The sequence below is a fragment of the Strix aluco genome, chromosome 4, assembly GCF_031877795.1.
Source record: "Strix aluco isolate bStrAlu1 chromosome 4, bStrAlu1.hap1, whole genome shotgun sequence".
NCBI lineage: Eukaryota > Metazoa > Chordata > Aves > Strigiformes > Strigidae > Strix > Strix aluco.
Genome location: NC_133934.1, coordinates 125,868,382 through 125,874,381, shown reverse-complemented (window position 1 = coordinate 125,874,381; position 6,000 = coordinate 125,868,382).

Below are 6,000 nucleotides of genomic sequence, written 5' to 3'. Positions count from 1 at the left end.
ATACTGCTATGGAAAGATCCTCTGATGCCATGAGAGTTATCAGAAAAGCAGAAAAGTAACCCATGGTAGCAACAAACTCTTAGGGCATCACATTGTGGCGCAGGCAGGCTCCCAGGTATTTCTGAATGGCAATAACCAGGGCTGCTGAGGCAGGCCTCAAAGGGACTTTACCAGGCACCAAGATCCTTCCAGGGTGTCCACCTGCTTGTCTGAACCAGGAGACCCTCCTGTGCTGGCTGTGCACTGCTATCTGCCTGTGTCTGGGGTCTCCACCACTCCTTACTTGCATCTGCCCCTGGCTGCCCTTTAGCCAGGATCTGCTCAGTGTTAAGGTGGTATTTGTTGTTTCTGCAGCCAGATCTCTTCAGGGATGGGATTTGGAAGGCAGAGAAATGTCTGTGTTGTGAAGCTGGTGGGGTGGCAACATCTGGCTGGCTGCCTGGGGCAGCTGGGGCTGAGAGAGGGTTATAAACCTTTGATACCTAATTCCTTCTGGGGTGGAACAGCATGATTTGCTTCTCACAGCTTATGTCTTGCTAGCAACACTCTCTAAACTCTCTTCAACCCTGCCCACAGTCAAATAAATACAAGTGTCTCTTTATACATATTTTGTATCCAGCCTGAGCATCCAAACTTTATCCTGCTCATGTTTACTCATTTGAAGATTGAATCCTCTATTTACTCCATTTTCTTTCAGACAGGCCTGATCGCTGCTTGAAATATTCCCATTACATCCAACTGATCAAGATTTTTCACAGTGGAGCACAGTGCATTCACCTGGAGTGTATCCACCTGATTTCAGCAGTGCTGCGTTACTTGCTTGGGAAGCTATGACCTTGAAGGCTTTATATTTAATTTATTTCAACATTCCAGTCATAGAGATGTTTGCTCTGATTAGACCCAGTAAATTACCCTCTACAGATGAATTATCAGGGGATTTTCTTCTATTTTTTTTCCGCCCATTCTCAAACTACTCAGAATGAGCCCAGGTATGTAGCTGTGTGTGTCTGGATGGCTTAAATGACTCCTTTTCCATAGCACAGGTCTCTAAACAGTTTACAGTGAGTTTTCCTGAATGACTCATGGCTCATCATGTATGTGCCATTTATGGTGTCACCCAGTGGCTAATCTGATCATCAAAACTTTTCAATAATTAAATAAATCACAAATTATTTGCAGTTTTGGCCAATGATTAGCAAACAGGTAGCAGATCCATGGGGATATTCAGATCTACGCCCCAAATAAGACATAAGCAGCCCTTCTCTTAGCAATACTGGGAAGGAGAGGATCTTTCTTATCAGTTTAGGAAAGCAGACATACAAATAATGAAAGAACAACAGAAGGTCTGAATGAAAGTCCACAGATGCTGGCTTTCTAGAGTTAAGTGTCTTGATCTATATAGTCTGCTATTGCAGTGCCCATGGCTTCTCTAGATGAATAATATTGCTTGCAGAAATGTTTGGTATTCTGGTAATAGAAAAATGGGATTTTGGTCTTGGTGCATGAACCTCAGACACACTGACCAGCCAGGAGGAGGGCTGAACCAAATCTTTAACTTTTTTCTGATTCCATATGAGCAAGAGGTGTGCTTTTTCTGCAACATTTTTCCACCAGAGATATAGCAAGTACTTGCAAGCAATGAGTTACAGAAGCTTAATTCTTTATCACTTTTGCCCCAGCAAGAAGCCTTGTGCGACTCTGAGCCAAATGCAAATGTAAAGTAAAGCATATTAGCTCTAGTCACCCTGCAGGGACATTTTGTTTTGCATTTGCAGGAAGCTAAAAGTCTGCTCATGGGTAGCCACTGTAGCTGACTTTGTTAGCAGTAACTTTTGCTGAGCTTCCCTAATTTGGTCACCTGCAGCTACATGAATATATCCTTAGGGAAGAGATGGTTATATTAGCATTTAGAAAAGGGCTTTTTCCAGAATGACTCAAAGACTAAAAATAAGGATAGATGCACCCTTCTGAAGGTGTGTTCTTCTCCTTGGGGGACATCTTTTCTTTAAGCAGGAGCTGTAGCATGTGCAGAGGCCAGGTTTATGCCAGTGTGCTCAGATTCCCATCAGAGCAGTCAAAAAGCCTGTTAGGACAAGCGTTCACCCTGCAAGATCCAGGGCTGTGCTACCTTACCTATGACCTGCCGAGCTTCCTGCAGGCTCCTCAGCTTCACCTCACATCTGGAACAGTGATGAATATTGCCTGCTCTGCTGCACCCCTGTCCTGGCATGCTTCCAGCACTGGGCTTGGGGACTCCATCCAGAGCTTATTGCATTCTCGGAACAAGCTATCTTTACAAAAAGCATTATTTGCTAATATCCCTGCAGCTCCATGAGAAGGTATTTCCCCCACAAACTCATTTTCTAGTTTCGATGAGCTTGGAAATGATGGGAGCTGGTGGCTCCAGGTACCCTGACATTTGTTTCCTTGCAGTGATTTGGATAATGCTTCCCAACTCTGGGGGAAGGAGGGCTGGATTTTTTTGTTTTTATACCGAGGACTGGAAATTGTGATTTAATCCTTGAACTGTGTAAATAAAATCCTAAATGCAGAGTTACTGGAAAAGGCACAGGGGCTACTTCAGCCAGGAAATAGCCTCATCAAATGTTTTTTGGATCAAAACTGCTCAAAGTGTATTTTACACTTTTAATATCCAAAAAAAAAAAAAAAAAAGTGTTGCAATAAATGAGGATACATAGTTATTTGAACTCTAGCATAAAATGCTAACATAACATTCTCTTGCACCATTAGCTCTGTTTCTTTGGGGTATGTATAGCTACAGGCAATTCAGAGCTTTGGCAGGTCAGGGTAACATTTGCTTAAAACATGTTTAAGCCTGGGCTCCAGTGACCTCACTAACCAAATAGATGAAGCTAAAAATAAATGTGAGATGTTGTAGACACACAGGAGCCCCTGTTCCCCCAACTGTTTGCAAAAGGAAGAGACTGATTCTCCTGGTTTCAGTTTGTCATTGGAGATAAGAGCTCACATCAGACAGTTTGGGTGGGGGGTCCTTTGGTCTCATTTTCTCAGACAGCAAATACTGCATAGAGATCCTCCAGAAATCCCTCCTGCTCTCTGCATTCCCATTCCCCAAATACTTCAGGCCCTTACATTTTTATGGCTAGATAATGAGGCCAGGCCAAATCTGTCATCTGATCTCTTTGCTAATGTAGCAGACACAGTTTTCCAATCCTAGTTTAAGCCGATTTTACTTAACTGTGACCTCTGCAGCTGATGAGAACTGAAACAAAACTTCTTCAGTTCAGGTCCTAGGTTTTGGACAATGTCTGACTGCTACTCTCTACAGGTCCATTTGAAAATCCATAGAAGTAGCGAGCCAAGATGGTGAGTTTAGAGCAACAAATTATCTTAAGCAAATAATTAGGCTCAATTGCAGAAGTGGAACTTCATATTCACAAACAATTTGAGAATCAAATGGAGCTGGTACAGAAAGATTACAATAGACAACAGACAGTTGTCAGTTTTCCCATGTAACATGGACACAGAATGGCTTCAACAAAGGTTTGGATGTGCTGTGCTATGGGACATGAAGATGGTCTTCCACAGGTCTGGATGAATCTGATTCTTTTGAAGCTACAGGAAGCAGAAGCGGGTGATGGTAACTGATCATGTTTACTTTGTGTTGACACGGCTCTGATTGCCAGAGTTGACTCCTTTTGTCTTCACCCCAAGATGAGACTGAGGCACGTTTCTGTCAGCTAGTGGAGCGTTAAGAGACTTTGCAGTGGCTCGTGCAGGCAGACACAGGGCACCTGCAGCACCAAAGGTGTAACTGGGACACCTAAACAGTCTGAAAGTCTCATATGCAACCAGCCACACCATGACAGTTAACATTGGCATGGGTGTCCACAGACGGGGCGATCTCTGCAATGTGACATGTACCCGTTGTTCCTTCCCCTCTTAATTAGACGTGGCTTTTTAATAGTGAGGCTGTCAGATCCAGAGGGATCTGGGTCCAGTGGGCTGGGCAGGGAGATTGGCCATCCCCACTGCACCGCTGTTCCCCAGATTGAGGCGATTTCCTGCTTTTTGTATTTGGAAGGGAGTTGGGATGGGGGGAGTCAGGGTTCTTTAGGGGATATTTTAAATTGTTTTTCCTGCTGGCAGAAAAGCTTCCAGAATGAGACCTGACCTTTTGCGTGCCGTGGCACCAGCTCCCAGAGAGGCCCGTTGAATTCCTCCCTAATGAGGAAGAACTTTGTTTTTGCACCGTGGCCGAGTTCACCGAGAATAGCCCCGTTTTCCTGCTGATCAGCTGGAAAACTTCCTCTCTCGGGGCTCACATGGGCTCCTCTGGCCGACAGCTCATCCCGTCCACCTCATGCACGGGAAGCCCACTGCATGCCAGCCTATGGGACTTTCTGCCCAGGAACGGCTTGGTCTCTTCAGCATTTCTTCCCCAGGTGACCCCAAGGTCCTCCGCAGCTGCCAGTCAACTCGGAGAGGTCCAGGAGCTCTGACTAAACCCCAAAGCCCTTGGGTAAATCTGATCTGCCTCTAATATTTCTTAAAAGAGCCTCACAGCCCCAGCTAGTCCCAGTGGAGGGAGAGTTTGGGGTGTGCAGACAGCTCTTTTCCTCCAGGAAAGGCAGAGATGTCTCCTCTACTGCTTGTTCCCTGCCCTGTGCCCCAGTCCCCACTTTATACAGTCAATTCCCTTTGCTCTCTACTGTAGCCACCCCCCTCATCTCTCCATCCCTCTTTACTTGCCCTGGAGCTGGTAGCTGTTGAGGAAGATGAAGGAAAACTGCATGTTGCAGCGAAAGGGATAAAAACGGTTTTCCTTCTTTGCTCCATGCTGAAATGCAACTGTGCTCATTTTCACCCTCTGCTCTCCTATGATCATCTCCAATGAAGTTTGCAGGCTAACTCCAGTGTCAGCTCAGCTCTGTGCAAATTTGTAATACATGTATATAAACAAAACCCCAAAACTTGTCCCTTTTTGTGAAAAAAAAAAAAAAAATACTAGTAGGAATGTGTCAGCTGTAACAGCTGCAATAAGGGGAAGGGGAAGCAGTTGGAGCTGGGGTGTGAAGGATGAAAACTTTCCACCAGGGATACCCTGAGATGCAGGCAAGGTGAAAAGGGAGAGAAAAGAGCTGAGGACATGTGACAAACGGGAGATGGGAAAGGAGGTTCAGTCTCCCATTTGCTCCCTGCTGGTGGGGCTCAGCAAGGACAGGCTGGAGTTTGAGATTTACACTTAAAAAACTTTGCTTCCTTGGCCTTGAGCGCCATTTCTGCTTTTGGCCAAATCACTGAGCCTGGCTGCATCTTGTCTGCAAGAGGGTATTCACTGCATGGACTGTACACAAATAGCTGCATTCACAGCCCCGAAGGGCTTGAGCACAGCAGCACCAGGGACTGTATGCACAGCCGAGATCCACCATGCACCCTTTTCTTTGCCCTGTTCACGAATCACAAGGGTGAACCGTGTTTGTTATGTCGCAGCACCTCTGAGGGGGCTGACACGTTTCACCAAGCAGGTACAAATAATTGCTTTACGCTGCACAAAGGCAGCCGAGGGCTGTTAAAATGTTTGCAGTGACACTGTGCCAGGCTCTGTGATGGGAATTCACCTTCATGTAATTAATTCTGAGGCTCTGTCACTGAATCTAGTTGTCCTCAGATAAAGCCGGTGTTAAATAGGCTCAAAAACTTGCCGTGTCAGTTCGCTTTGTGCTTGAGAGGAGACATGTACCTCGGGGTAGGGGGAAGGGAGGGAAGGCAAATATGCTGATGACTGAGACACACTAAGATATGCTGGTAATGGGGCCAGCCAAGAGCCAGAGAGGGAATAAATAAACATAATTTGCTAGTGACAGTCTGTCTGGCATTGTACTGCGTTCTGCTAAGATTTCTTTTTTTAAAGGATGCAGTAATATAGTGAAAGCAATACGGTGAAAGGGCTCTGGTGTTATCGATTATCTTTGATCCATAAATTGCTGCTGAGCTCCTTGAAAATGCATGAGATAA